Source organism: Benincasa hispida, chromosome 12 (assembly GCF_009727055.1).
Source record: "Benincasa hispida cultivar B227 chromosome 12, ASM972705v1, whole genome shotgun sequence".
NCBI classification, from domain to species: domain Eukaryota; kingdom Viridiplantae; phylum Streptophyta; class Magnoliopsida; order Cucurbitales; family Cucurbitaceae; genus Benincasa; species Benincasa hispida.
The window spans coordinates 26,687,981-26,704,602 of record NC_052360.1 but is presented as its reverse complement, the minus strand read 5'-3'; positions in this window follow the sequence as shown (position 1 = coordinate 26,704,602).

The following is a 16,622-nucleotide window of genomic DNA, read 5'->3' as shown; positions in this document are numbered from 1 at the left end:
ATAACACATAACCTATAATTTCTATATTGTATCAATATAATATAACTTATAGTTTATATTCTCCCATCAATGACATTTAATATAAATCCCATTTATATTAAATTTAATTATATGAATCAAATTCATATAATTAATATTTGAATCATATTCAAATATTTATTTCCTCTCAAATAAACTTTATATTATAATGTATTAATCCCTCAATTAATTTGAACAATTCAAATTAATCCAAAAATTAATTCTCATTAATTCTCATTGAGCTACAAAGGGGACCTCATGGACCTGTAGCTTGAAGCTTCAACGATACGTGAATAATTAATTAAACTTCTTTAATTAAATTATTCACCATTCGTTAACTGTCGGGCACTGCAGTAAAGACCGACAATTGCACTCTTCACACTATAGATATATTTCTATGTCCATTGGATATAACCAATCAACAATACAATGACTCTTCACAAATTGCTCGTAAGTATTGATAGGCCAAAATTAGTTTTGCCTCTGTAATTACATCTAACTCCTTAAGTACCACCGATTCTTCTAATGAACAATAAATCATAGTCCAACTATGACCTAATCCCTCTCAGGCCAGGAGAGAGTGTGGTGTCACATTGTGGCTCGAAATCAACCCTTAAAGGAGCAATTTATCTACTTATCTCGACGTTGGGAAAGGAGTGAATTCCTTATTGTGCAGCTGTGTTCCCAGGTTCTTAATCAGATGAATCCCCAAAATCGTAGGCTTGTTAAGTCGACGATCTGGCCACTCTGACCCATACAAATCAAAGAACCGTCTTCATAGGCAGGAGTTCACAACTCACTTAGGATTAAGTCATGTCACTTATGGTCATCCTAGTGAAATGTAAATCTCTATTGTGAATGGCATTATATAATGAGACTAGCCATTTTGTTGTATGGTCTTGTACAAACTCTTTTTTATGGAATATCCCCGTTCACATGTTTCCATATGAATGACCAGAATTAGGTCATTTGTAGCACTTTATAACAATTGTAACATCTACAAAGCGGACCATATTCGTAGTGTCACCAAGATAAGGTATCTAGCCTTATCCATCTACTACAGAATACTTAGGTTATCACTTAAACATGATCCATATGTATGTCTCTACATACATGTTTAAGCTGTAAAAGATATCTTGGATGTTAGTTTATTGGTTTGTGGGCTTAATGCTACTAAATGTCAAATAAAACATCTTGTATTTTATTAAATATATAAAATGTTTGTATAATACAATTATAAACTCTAGGACCCTACGAGATTTAAGGCACCGACCGCCCACAATCTTCCATCTGTCATAAAGCTAGTGAGGTGTACAGTGTAAAAGTCAAACTAATATACAAGTATACAAAACAATAAACTAAGGCATAATACACGTCGAGTATAAAATCTCCCACTTGTCATAGTCTAAACGTGGCTTGTCCCATGAATCCATACTCTGCAGGTGACTCTCAAACACCTTAGGACCTTTGTAAATGGATCAACAACGTTGTACTCTAAAGCCACCTGTGTGATGATCACGTCCTCTCGATGCACAATCTCTCGGATGAGATGATACTTTCACTCCATATGTTTCCCACACTTGTGACTCCTAGGCTCTCGGGAATTAGACACAACACCACTATTATCGCAATAAAGTGAGATGGGCTTTGACATGTCTGGAACGACTTCCAGATCTGTCAAAGAATTTCCTAAGGCAGTAGCTTCACAAGCCACTACGTACTCAGCCTCCATGGTGGAGTCAGCAATGCATCCCTGCTTGCTGCTCATTCAGACTACTGCCCCTCCATTAAAAGTGAACATTGACCTTGATGTGGATTTCCTAGGATCCTTATCAGTTTGAGAATCAGAGTCCGTGTATCTTGTAAGGATCAAATCCTTATAACCATATACGAGCATGTAATTCCCTCGTTCTGTATAGATACTTGAGGATATTCTTAACGGCGATCCAGTGATCATATCCTGGATTAGACTGATATCTACTGACTATCCCCACTACATAGCAGATGTCAGATCTAGTACATAACATTGCATACATCAGGCTGCCAACAACTGATGCATATGGGATCTGTCTCATTTCCTCAACCTCTTGAGGTTTCTTAGGACACTATCCGTAAACAATATAACTCTATGCCTTAAATGTAGTAAACCTATCTTGGAATTCTACATCAAATACTTGACAAGAATTTTATCAAATATACGATGCTTGAGATAGAGCTATCATTTTGTTCTTTCAGTCTCTAGAGATCTGAATTCCCAAAACAAACTGAGTCTCTCCCAAATATTTCATTTGGAATTGGGTTGCTAGCCAGTTCTTAACTTCAGTCAGTACCAAATAGGTAGGATATCGTCAATATATAACACTAGAAAAACTACTAAACTGTTGATGATCCTCTTATATACAAAAGGTTCATCAACATTCTAATCAAAGTCATAAGATTTTATCGTAGTATCAAATCTCATATTCCAAGATCGAGAAGCTTGTTTCAATCCATAGACGGACCGATTAAGCCTACAAATCTTTTGCTTTTGACCTTGGGTTTTGAATCCCTCAGGATGCTGAATATATATGGTCTTCTCAAGATTGCCATTTAGAAAGGCAATCTTGACGTCCATTTGTCAGATCTCATAGTCATAATATGAGGCAATGGACAAGAGGATTCAGATAGACTTTAACATGGCAACAGGTGAGAAAGTCTCCTCATAGTCGACTCCCTTAACTTGGGTATCATTCGTTGCTACTAGTCTAGCCTTGAAGGTCTGCACCTTCCCATCAGCACCCCGTTTTCTCTTGTAGATCTAGTTGCAACCTATAGGTTTAACCCCATCAGATTGATCTACAAGTTCCCAAACCGAATTGAAGTACATCGACTCAACTTTAAGATCCATAGCTTTGATCCACTCATCTTTGTCAACATCCTTCATTGCCTTATTGTAAGACAATGGATCCTCAACATCTCCGTTAGCTACCATAGCTAGAATTTCTGTTAAACCTATATAACGGACAGGCGGGTTCGTAACCCTCCCATTACGTCAAGGCTCCCTCAACACTTGAGGTGGATTTGACCTGCTAGATGATCCAACTTCAATAACTCTTATTGAGGTGTTAGGTTCTTCAACAACTCTTGTTAAAGGTTCAATAGTTTCCTTGGAAAGTTTATTCAACACAATCTTACTACGGGGCTTGTGCTCCATTATATGGCCTTCTTCTAGAAAAGTAACGTTTTTCAATAAAAGCACTCTACGGGGCTTGTGCTCCATTATATGGCCTTCTTCTAGAAAAGTAACGTTTTTCAATAAAAGCACTCTATTTTCCTTAGGGTCGAAGAAGTAACCGCCTTTCGTTCCTTTGGAGTAGTCTACAAATAGGCACTTTTTTTAACAAGGTTCTAGTTTCTTAGGATTTGCATCAAGCACATGTGTTAGGCTATCCCAGATTCTGAAATAACATAAACTAGTTTTACGACCATTCCATACATCAAAGGTCTTCTCGTAACACTCTTTGATGGAACACACTTAAAAATATATGTTGCAACCTGTACTGCAAAACCCCAAGATGAATCAGGTAAGGAATTGTAACTCATCATAAACCGAACCATGCCCAACAGGGTCTAATTTCTCCTTTCTAATACACCATTTTGTAGAGGTGTACCAGGTACTGAGAGTTGGTATACAATTTCATGCTCTATTAAATAACTATAGAATTTAAGATCCAAAAACTTTCCACCTCGATCTGATCAAAATGTCTTAATTGTTCTATTCAATGCATTTTCAACTTCGACCTTAAACTCTTTGAACTTTTCAAAGGATTCAAACTTATGTTGCATTAAATAAACATAGCATACCTTGAATAATCATCAGTAAAGGTGGTGAAATATTCAAACCCTCCTCTTGCTTTTACATTCATCGGATCACAAAAATCTAATTGTACAAGCTCTAAGGGTTTTTTGGCCCTATGACATTTTCTAGTAAAAGATATTTTAGTCATTTTGCCTTCAAGGCATGACTTGTTGGGGTTGATGCCTTAAAAGTCTCGTGTCCTATAGTTTATAAACAGTTTGTACGAATGTTTGTGTTGTTAATATATGATATTTACTTCACATCTTGTATTTTGCTCAGTTGCTTGTTTTATTTGCTTTACCACAAACCAATAAACATAAAATATCTGGTTATCTGTATGTGACTCAAGCATGTATGTGGTGACATACAAGTGGATCATGTCTTGAGTGATAACCAAAATGGTCTGTAGTATATGGATATAGGAGGGAAACCTTATCTTAGTAACGTTATGGATGCGGCCCACTTTGTGGAATGGTCACAAGTGTTGTGACTTGTCACAGATGGTTCCGATCCTGATCATCCGTATTAGGGACATGCGAGCAGGGGTGTCCTATACAAAGAGTTTGTATAAGACCTGACCACGAAGTGTTAATATCTCGTTATATGACACCGTTCATGACAGAGACTTCACTTCACTAGGATGACCATAGGTAACATGACCTCAATCCTGAGTGAGTTGGGAACTTCTTCCATTGAGGGTGGTCTTTTGATTTGTATGGGTGCAAGTGGCTAGGTCGCTGATTCAAACCTATTATTTTGGGGATTCGTCTTATTTGGGAGTTGGGAACTCAGCTACACAAGATGGAATTCACTCCTTCCCCGAGGCAGGGGTAAGTAGATAGATAGCTCCCTCAAGGGCTGATTCCGGGGCTTGAGCAATGTGGCGCCATACACCTTCTTTTGGGCCGAGAGGTGTTCACACATAGTTGGACTATGTTGTATTGTTCATTAGAGAAATCAGTGGTACTTAAGGAGTGAGATGTAACTATAGGGGCATAATGATAATTTGGCTCAGCTGTACTTACGAGCATCTGTGAAGGGTCATTGTACTCATGATTCGTTATATCTGATGGACACTAAAATATATCTATAGTAAGAAGAGTTCATTTGTTGGTCTTTAGTGGAATGCCTGATAGTTAATGGATGGTGGATCTCATGGCTAAAGAGTTTAGTCAACTATTCACGGACCGTTGGAGCTTTGAGCCACAGGTCCACACAGGTCCATTAGGTCCCCTGGGTAGGTTGGATAAAGTCGAGAACCAGTATTTGGGTTAATTTGAAATACCTAAATTGACAAGAGGAAGTTCGATTATATATGATATAATTGGACTGATTAATTATATACGATATAATTGGCTAAATATATGAGATACAATATTTTGGAGGAAATTAGATATAAATATGATTTATATCAAGTAGAGGAGAAAATACTATAGTAGATATGTGATATCAAACTATAGGATAAAAATATAATATGATTATATTTATTAATTAATCAGTTGATTAATTATATGATAATTAATCTAAAATTCATGTTCGGACGTCGGTTAGTAAGATCCGTCGGTTATTGTAACCGATGAATTAAAATGAAAAATGTTTTCATTTTGAATCGCCAGGAGTTCAATCGCCCAAAAGAATTTCGAAACTGCGCGCTTGTGAAAAAGAAAGCGATCGCTTAAAGAATCGATAGCCTAAACGATCATCTACCTCGCGTCTAAACAAGTGCACACTATTTCCTACACAATCAGATAGCTTCTCTAAACGATCGTATAGTGTGCCGTTTTTACTAAATGATAATATACCTTTTTCTAAACGATCGTTCAGTAAAACTTACACGATCGTGTAGCTCCTCCTAAACGATAAGCATTTCTACTATGCGATAACGTCTTTTTCCCTCCCACTTGCTTATCGCCTACACGATTCGTGTTTCTTCTTTCCTCTACCAAATTCACCAAAGAACACCCTTTGGGTTTTCACTCTGAGAATACCCGGGGCTCTTTACTGGCGGTGTCGTCCCCACAGCGTTCGTGTTGGTGCGGTTGTTCATGCTGCTGTAGTCGACGCTGCTGCTGGGCGTTGGTTGATCGGGTGGAGGGTTCTGCTGCGTTGAGTACTGAAGTTTAAAGAACGTCTTCGACTGGTATGGCACTCTTTCCCTTGTTATTTTGTTGTTCATAGCATGCCGATAATTAGAGTTTGTTTGCATAACTGTATGTTTGAATGTATTATATGTATTTCGGTCATAGTGAGATCGGAGCGATTTGAACGCGCTCATGGAACTCTTCGGTAAGAGATCTTTTAAACCCTCATCTTGCTTTTACATTCATCGGATCATAGAAGTCTGAATGTACAGGCTCTAAGGATTCTTTGGCCCTATAACATTTTCTAGTAAAAGATCTTTTAGTCATTTTTCCTTCAAGGCATGACTCACACACAGGTAAAGAGTTTTCTTTTAACTCACTTAGAAATCCATTCTTTACCAATCTGTCAGTGTTAAGAAGGGCTTTAGTTGCTGACGATCTTAGCACCTAAATACTGTTTTCCAACTTAGTAGAACAAATATTAATACCATTCTTTGAAGTAAATACTTTATTTACAGAGAATTGAATATTATAATATTGTTCTAACAAACACTAACCAGAAATTAAGTTCCTCTTCAAACCAGGAACAACATATACATTTTCAAGTAAAATATATTGATTCTGTAAAGTCAGCTGGAGACCTCCCATTGCCTTAGCTGAGACGATGTGCCCTATTCCAACCCGCATCGTCATCTCTCTAGCTTCCAATTGCCGTCAGAAACTAATTCCTTGAAATGAAGAATAAACATGGTTAGTGACACCCAAATCTATTATCTAGACCGAATCATCATTCTCCACTAAACAGGTTTCCAGAACAAGTAAATCATATTTGTTGAGAATGTCCTAAAACTCGCAGTTTGTAATCATGGAAACATATTCTATTTATCAATAAAAGTATTATTGACATTGCATTCTGTTATAAAATCTAATAAACGAATCCATGGCTATAGTATGAATACTTTAACTTTATGTAGAGACATAAAAGATGATCAAGTTAAAGTATATAACCTAAAAGGTCTATAAGTATATGGATGAGATTGGGTACCTTGTCTTAGGGACACTATGGAAGCGACCTATTTTGTATATGGATACAAACGATGTGATCTCAAAATTGTTCATATGGAGACATGCGAGTAGGGGCATCCTATGCAAAAGATGTTTGCATAAGACCAGACCACGAAATAGTCACTTTTTTATAACGACCGTTTATTGTTAAAACTGACTATTTCAATTCGATAACCTAGGGTAACTCGATCTTAATCCTGAGCTAACTATGAACTCTTGTTTATTCAAGATTATCCTATGATCTGCATAGGTGAGAGTAGTTCAATATCACTGCTCAGCAAGTCTCCCATTTTGGGGATAAGACCGAATAGATAGCTGGGGACATAGTCCTGCAAGATGGAATTCACCCTTACCCATTTAGGGTTAGTAGATAGTTATTCCTTTAAGTATCGATTCCTAATCTTGAATAAAGAGGATTCACCCTCTCATGGATGAAAGAGACATGGTTTATTAGTTGGACTATAAATCCATTATTCAATAGAGGGTTAGTGGTGACTCAAGGAGCAAGATGTATTTTTAAGGGTAAAACGATAATTTTGACCTAGCAGTAAATACGAACGACCTTTTGCATAGGATGGACTTACTGATCATGGTTAAATTGAATGGATAGAAATATATCTACAGTGAGGAGAGTGCAACCATCGAGTTATAGTGGTATGTCTTGGTAGTTAACGAATATTGATTAATTCAGGTTAAAGAGTTTAACTGATTAATCTCAAATCGTTGGAGCTCATAATCTGTAAGTCTATAAGGTCCCTCTACTAGCTCGTAAAAGATTAAACCTTGGATTAGAATATAGAGTGAATTTGAAACGTTCCAATTCGGAAATAGAGTTTGGAATTTGAAATGTTCAAATTTCAATTTAAGATTTGGATAATTATATTCGATATAATTAACGTTTAATTTTATTAAAATTAAACGTAATTGGAGAGTTCAAAATATTTAAATAATGATTTAAATATTGAATACATGAATCGGAATTCATGTTTGAATTAGGTGTTTTATTTATTTAATATTTGATATTAAATTATTATTTAATTAATTAAATTAAAATTAATTTGGAAATTCAAATTTTGTAATTGAATTTAAATTATATTTAGTTTAATTTTAAATTAAATATTATTAAATGATTTGAAATTAACTTTTTTAAGTTTGATCGGAAAAATCCAAGATTAAGTTTTTTAGTGGATTTTTCACATTTCAACACCTAGGCCACTCACTTAGTGCTATTAAAGTATCAATTAGCTGAATGAGTGAGTGCTTGCATGATTCAAACTTGATAAATACTCCAAATTTCAGAGTATTGCATTCATGCATTCTGAATTTTGAAAAAAAAAAAATCAGCAAAAATAGTTTTACTCTCAAGATCTCCAAAATCCACCTCAATTTCTCTCAATTTTGAGTTTCCATCACTTAGTCCAAGGCTAAGAATAGTAGAGAAGATTATTTTGGTGGTCTACTGAAGAAATTGAAGATCAATTCCGTGGATTAAGCAAGGAGCAAGTGGAAATCTTCGAAGGAATACATGTTGAAACCCTTTTTATGAATTAAAAACTTGTTTTAGCATGCTTTTGACTCAAATTAAGTGTAATTAGAGTGATTAATGATTTTGTTAGCTTCCATGTATCTTTACCAATATTTACCTTGCTTGGCTTTCTTCTTTTCTGCCAAGTATTTGGGATAGTTTCTCTTCCAATGTCCCTTCTAATTGCAATGGAAACAGACTCCCTTTGCAACATTGGTCTTCTTGCCCTTTTGGGCAGCAACTGGTGAGTTAGCTTTCCCCTTTCCACTTTTCTTCTTCTTCAACTTTTTGGTGTCGGAAGAGGAAGACACAGACTTAGTTCCAGAGGACGATCCTCTGTAGAGCTTCTTTGAGTATGAGGCAACATTTGCCTCTCTCTTTGTTCCTTGCTTTTCATCAAGGACTGAAAGATCTGTAGCTCGTTGAACAAGGTGGTCAGGTTGTAGTCAATCCTGTTCATAACAACTTTACTATGGAATTGAAGGAAACTTTAAGGTATAGATTCCAAAATGAAGCTAACTTGATTGGCTTCATCAATGACAGATTCATTCATCTCCGCCACGTTGAAGTGGACCATCATGTTGAGAATATGTTCTCTAACAGAAACCCCTTCTTGCACACGAGCATTGAAGATGTGTTTAAGAGCGTTGTGCCTGAATTGTGCAGATGGTTGTCCAAACATCCCTCGTAGGGACTCCATGATCTCACGGGAAGTGATCATGGGCTCATGCTTCTTGACCAAGACTTCTGAAAGGTTTGCCAAGATATACGTTCGGGCCTTCTCGTTTGCCCGTGTCCAACGCTCATATGCCTCTTGAACATTTCGAGTAGCATTTGGAGCAGGAATAGGAGGACACTCCTCCATTAGGACGAAATGGAGGTCATCGATGATCAGTATAGTGTTGATTGTGTTTTTCCAGGATGTATAATTATCACCAGTTAGTTTGTCGACGGCGAGCAAATTTAAAGCCGCGAAAGTCATAATTAAATTATTGAAACCATACAAATTATTTGTATTAGTATATCTTGCATCAACCCAATTAGGAAAACCAGTCAATTTTAGCAAAATAATCTAATGCACCCTAAGTGACATCTACTTTGCAATGATGCTTCAGTGAGACAGAACATAAGCCACCGTAGGGTGATTAGGTGCCCTTCACTGAAATGAGACTATTTCAATCGATAAACATAACAACTTCTTGTTATGGTAACTATTAGTCACCATTGTTCGGTCTAGAAATAGTTAAACTCACTTCACATTTCTTGTAAGTGTAACCTCTCATTTTAAATTCTAGAGTTCCGTCCCAATGAACCAACCATAGGGAAAAATCGATTGGGGGCAAAAACTAAAGTAACCCTTATCCATTTCTGGAGTTTGAATAAAGCGTCATGCAAAATGCCATCCATAGGGGGACACTCAAGGTGACTCGAGGCTAAGCATGAAACTTTACTTCAAACTAATGAGAGAGACTGAGGGATCAGTTGACACTTGTCCCGTTCCCACTTACTATAAACACTCTTTCCATTCACCTTGATATTGATCTATGCAAATACTATCTGTAAGGCGACACTCAAGTTGCCTCGAGGCTGAGTATAGATCTCACGGTGTGAACATTTAGGGAGAAACTTAAAGAGGAAAAATGAAGTATCATATATCCCATTTTCCTCCTCCTGAACATTTTTACCTAGGGTTAATTATCATAGGAAAACACGACTATTGATTTAACTAAGTGTTTGTTTAATTCGCCCAAAATTAACACTTACTTTCGATAGTTAAACAACTTTGATTAATATTTATTAAACGTTTTAAGAAACTTTAATCAAACATTGCATGCTTGTAACAAATCTATCTAATTCACCTTTTCACGTAAGTTTCCAGGTAGGGGTGTTACACTTCCGTCAACCTAAATAGCCCAACCTAGACAAAACAAACCTTAGACAAAAAGGTCACTTATAGATACATTTGTTACAAATTTAATCTTGTAATTAAGAATCAATTTAATCCTATTAAACTTATTAAAAGATTAAACTTAATTTCTAATCTTATTAGAAAAGTGATCTTAAGTCTATGTGAATCATATTTTGAAAGATGATTTTAACCTAAGGTTTGCATGCAATTATGAGTTATTGATTTTAATTTCTAAATTCATTTAATTATAACAATCATAAGTAAATTATAGCAATTATAAATTACCTAAAGTAATGTCATGCTTCATACAATTCCATTGTTGGGTTTTATATCCTAAAACTCATGGTTTGTAAACAATAAAATTTATTCTGAAAATTCAATAAGTTGTTATTGAATATATGAATTACTTATTTCGTTTTAGAAATAAATCCAATAAACTAAAAGTTCCATGACTATTACATGAGTACTTGAACTTTATATGGAGACATAAAAATGGATCAGGTTCGAGTGAATAGTCAAAATAGTCTATAGTATATGAATGAGGTTGGGTGCCTTTTTCTGGCAACACTATTGGTTAAGACTCACTCTGTAGTTGTTACAAAGAGTTGTAAAGTGTTACAGACGATGTGATCCTAATTTGTACAAGTTATGACATGAGAAGTGGGGGCGTCCTGTGCAAAGGGGTTGTACAAGATCTGACCACGAAATTAGTCACTCTTACTTTATAACGTTGTTTACTGTTTAAGACTAACTATTTCAAAGCGATGACCTAGGTAACTTGACCTTAATCTTGAGCTAACTATGAACTTCTGTTTATTCGAGATTATCCTTTGCATAGGTGAGGGTTGGCTCAATAGCTGGGGTCATAAGGTTCCCCTACTAGCTCGTAAATGGATTAGCTTTAGAGTAGCATGATAAGTTTATTCGAAATGTTCAAATTAGAATTAAGGGAATTAGTAATTATATGTGATATAATTTCATGTTTAATTATGGAATTAAAGTAAATTTGAGAATCAATTAATATTTAAATATGATTTAAATATTAAATTCATGAACAAGGATTCATGATGGTGGAATTTATGTAAAATTAATTTAATATTTGATATTAAATCAATTAGAATTAATTAAATTGTTTAATTAATTATTAATAAATTTTATTAGAAAATTAATTTATGAAATTATTTTTTCGTAAAATTAATAAATTTTTCAATTTTGAAAACAACATTGGTTTTGGAAATCAATTTATAAAAACAAAATTGGAAAAACTTAAAATAAACACAAAATTTGAAAAGTTGGATTTCTACACTAAAGAACCAAGTAGCTCACACCAATCCCACCTTCTTCTTAAGTCAATCTTCAAGCATGAGTTAAACCTCATGTAGCCTTCTCCATTGCATGATAGTCCTGTAATAAATAGAGAAGATTGAAATGAAAATTGAGCGTGCATCAGAGTTTTTGCTGAAAAATTTGAGTTGAAGAAAGTGTCCTTTAAGTGGGTGCAGCAGTGTGTTATTCTCCAAATTTCATTCATTCAAGCTTGTTTTAAGTCCTACAACTCATTCTAAAACTCCAAGAGAATAGTAGAGAAGATATTGAGGTGGTTCACAACGAGATTTGAAGAAGATTTGCACCTGAATTCGTGATTCAATAGGTTTTACAAAGTTATGACTTGAAACCCTCTTATTATTGTATGAGCATGCTTCATTTATAGCCAAAATTGATAAATTAGGATGCTTATTGATCTTTGTTGCTTCCACTGCATGCTGAAATAGTCCTACATCTATTTCATTACTGACTATATATAACAAATATATAATAACGTGATTAAATAATTAATAACATTCATCTATACATACTCAAAACTATATATTATAACATTTATAATATAAATGATGCATGACAATGTTATTAATGCATGCAAACATATAGTATAACACTTATATTATATGATGCCTGAGCATACTATATTAATTAAATCATGTAACTATATATATTATAACACTTATAATATAAATAATGCATGAAATTAAATGCATAACCTATTATGGGATTTTTTACTATATGACATACATTATGACATATAATAAGAAATATAAATCATACATCAAATGCATAATTTTAAAAAAAATAATAATAATTATTGGACCGGGGTTGGACACCTTAACAATTAATTAAATTAATATAATACTTATATTTATTCAATTAATTAAAAAAAAAACTAACTATTACAAAATAGTAGTCAACCAGTTCGAAACAAGTGAACCGAGAACCGCTCGAATCGAACCGTCAGTGGTGAGGCGGGCCCCTCTCATAATCGTATCACAAACGATCTTACAACAACGATCTCTTAGCAAACGTGAGAGATCTCTTATCAAACATTATGCGATCTCTTTCTCATCGTAGTATTACTTTGTTTTTCTTCTGAAACACATTGGGAACAACACGAGCGACTCAATACTTTAAATTATAGACTTGATCGCAAAAAAATATGCCCAAAACAAGGGCCCTTACAAACCAATTTGTAAATTGAAAGTAATAAAAACTAAAAAATTCAATCCCGAAAACATCCAATAATCTTAAACCATTCATATTAACAAACATTCATCACATGCACATATACAGAATGCTACCCACCAATTCTGTAAAATTAAAATCTGGAACAATAAAAGTTGGGGATCAAAACCGTGCTCTATTACCAATTGAAGGAACCTTTGAAGGTCCTTGAATGGAAGCGTGGAGATCGATTCAAAATTTATTTTCATAAAATCAAAATTACAGAGTACAAAATATTATGCATAATCATAAATTTACAGCATGCCAACAAAAAGAAAATTAGAGAATTAGGGTGAGAAAACTAACCCTTGAAGAATGATCTTCTTCGTGTATCATTTTCTCCAAAAATTACGAACTTGAAACCCCATAATGGACATCGCCACTTGATTATCTCGATATTTTTCCGGTGAGAATCTAGAAGTTTTATGGGCTCTGACTATTTTGGAATAGAGGGATTTTGAGAGAAATAAGAGAAAGTGATGGGATTTAGATTTTCTCGGAATGTTTTTGTGGATCTGTAATCTTTTTGTGAAACTACATTAGGAAGAAAAAGAAGTGCTCTCCTCTGCCCCACTATCATGTATTAGAGAGAAAAGAGGGGGAGTGTTTACAACTCCCTCCCAAAATGATTTTTAAAATAAAATGAAATAAAATAATTTATTTTCATAAATCAATTTAATATATATTTATATGATAACTACCTTATCATAGAATATATATTAAACTATAGGTTATAAACTATATGTTATATCAAATATAACACATAACCTATAGTTTCTATATTGTATCAAATACAATAAAATCTATAGTTTCTATTATCTGATCAATGACATATAATATAAATCTCATTTATATTAAATTTAATTATATGAATCAAATTCATATAATTAATATTTGAATCATACTCAAATATTTATTTCCTCTTATATAAACTTTATATTATAATGTAAAATACATTATAGTAATTATATCATATATAATTAGATTAAATTAATTATATCACATATAATCAATTCACTCAACTAATTTGAACAATTCAAATTAATACAAAAATTAATTCTTATTAATTCTCGTTGAGCTACAAAGGGGACCTCATGGACATGTAACTTGAAGCTCCAACGATACGTGAATAATTAATTAAACTCATTTGGATTAATTAATTATTCACTATCTGTTAACTGTCGGGCACTCCATTAAATACCGACAGCTGCATTCTTCGCACTACATATATATTTCTGTATCCATTGGATATAACTAATCAACAGTACAATGACCCTTCACAAATTGTACGTACAATACAGCTGGATCAAAATTATCGTTTTGTCAATGTAGTTATATCTAACGCCTTAAGTACCATTGATTCTTCTAATGAACAATAAATCATAGTCCAACTATGCCCAAACCCCCTCAGGCCAGGAGAGGATGTGATGCCACATTGTTCAAGCTCCGGAATCAACCCTTAAGGGAACAATTTATCTATTTATCTCGACGTTAGGGAAGGAGTGAATTCCTTTTTGTGTAGCTGTGTTCCCAGCTTTCAAATCAGACGAGTCCCGAAAATGGTAGGCTCGTTGAGTTAGCAATCTGGCCACTCTCACCCATACAAACCAAAGGATCGCCTTCGTAGACAGGAGTTCACAATTTACTCATGATTTATGTCATGTCATCTATGGTCATCCTGGTGAAATGTAAGCCTTTATTATGAACGGCGTTATATAATGAGAATAGTCATTTCATGGTCCGATCTTATACAAACTTCTTTATATGGAATATCCCCGCTCACATGTCTTCACATGGATGATCAGGATCAAATCATTTGTAGTACTTTACAACAATTGAAACATCTACAAAGCGGACCATACTCATGGTGTCACAAGGATAAGGTATCTAACCTTATCCATCTACTATAGGTCATTTAGGTTATCACTTAAACATGATCCACCATATGTCTCTACATAAATGTTTAAGCTACAAAAGCCTTGGATGTTAGTTTATTGGTTTGTGGGTTTATTGTTGCTAAATGTCAAATAAAACATTTCATATTTTATTAAATAAATAAAATATTTGTACAATACAATTACAAACCAAAGGACCCTACGATATTTAGAGCACCAACCCCAACAAATACAAGCCAAATTGTGGGGTTTCAACCTAAATCTAAAACCCCACCAATAATTTAATTCACGCCAAACCAAATGGGCATTCATAAATTAACAAAAGCCCAAACTAAACTCACCAATTGCTCAGAGTTCTTGTTGGACAATGATTTGCAATGCCCAAAATCTTCCAACCTAAAACCAAAATTTATGGGTAACAATAAATTGGAGTCGAAGTTCGAGGGAAAACAACAATATTTCAAAATTCCTTCCAAAAATCACATTCTTACCCAAAAAACTTTCAGATTTGCTGAGAATAGGTAACTGTTGGATTAAGAAAGAAAGCAGCAAAATGAAAAATAAGATCATTAAGCATTCTAATTCATTAATTTTGGCTTCAAATTCAGCATGCTCATAAACAAAAAACAGAGTTTCAACACCAACCGATCTTGATCTGCAATCTCCTTTTTCTTTGGTTATGAACCACCACAAGGTCTTCCCTCCTATTCTTTTGGAGCCTTAGATTGAGTTGTGGGACTCAAGACAAGCTTGAATAAGAGGGAATTGGAGGGAAGGTTATTGGTTTTACACAGTGTGAAAAACACTTCTTCAAACACAAACTCTCAACAAAAATGCAACCTTTTTCATGCCTTATTTCCACTTAGAACTGAAGTTATATTGCATGACATTCAAACAACAAACCTTCTACATGAATTCCAGCTCCACCTTCATTATTGAGTTGGAATTGAAGTGAAAATATGAGTAAGGTACTTATGGTTCCAAAAGCAGGAAAAACCCACTTTTGATTTTTCATTTTTCTTTTCTTTTTATTTTTTTTTTCATTTTGAAAACTATTTTCAAAATTTAAAAATATTTTCAGTTTTTAATTCAAAAAACAATGATGAAATTTTATTAATTTTAGAAAAAAATTCAAAATCATTTTTTCTAATAAAATTAATAATTAATAATTAATTAAACAATTGAATTAGTTCTATTAATTTAATATCAAATATTAAATTAATTTAGTACCAATTCCTCCTTCTTGAAACCCTATTCATAAACTTAATATTTAAATCATATTTAAATCCTACTCGATTCTCCAATTTTGTTTAATTCCAAAATTAAATGTGTAATTATATCACATATAATTACTAATTCCCTTAATTCTAATTTGAACGTTTCAAATCAACGTATCACGCTACTCTAAGGCAAATCCATTTGTGAGCTAGTAGGAGGACCTAATGAACCTATAGATCATGGACTCCAACGATCCGAGATTAATTGGCTAAACTCTTTACACCGAATTAACCCCCATTCGTTAACTACTAAGTCACTCCACTAAAACTCGCGGTTGCACTCCCCTCGTCGTAGATATATTGTGTCCACTCGATATAACCATGATTAGTTAGTTAACCCTTCACAGGTTGTTTGTAATAACGATTGGGTTAAAAGACTGTTTTACCCCTGAGATTACCTCTTGTTCCTTAAGTCCCACTGATCCTCTTATGAGCAATTGATTTGTGATCCGATCATTAAA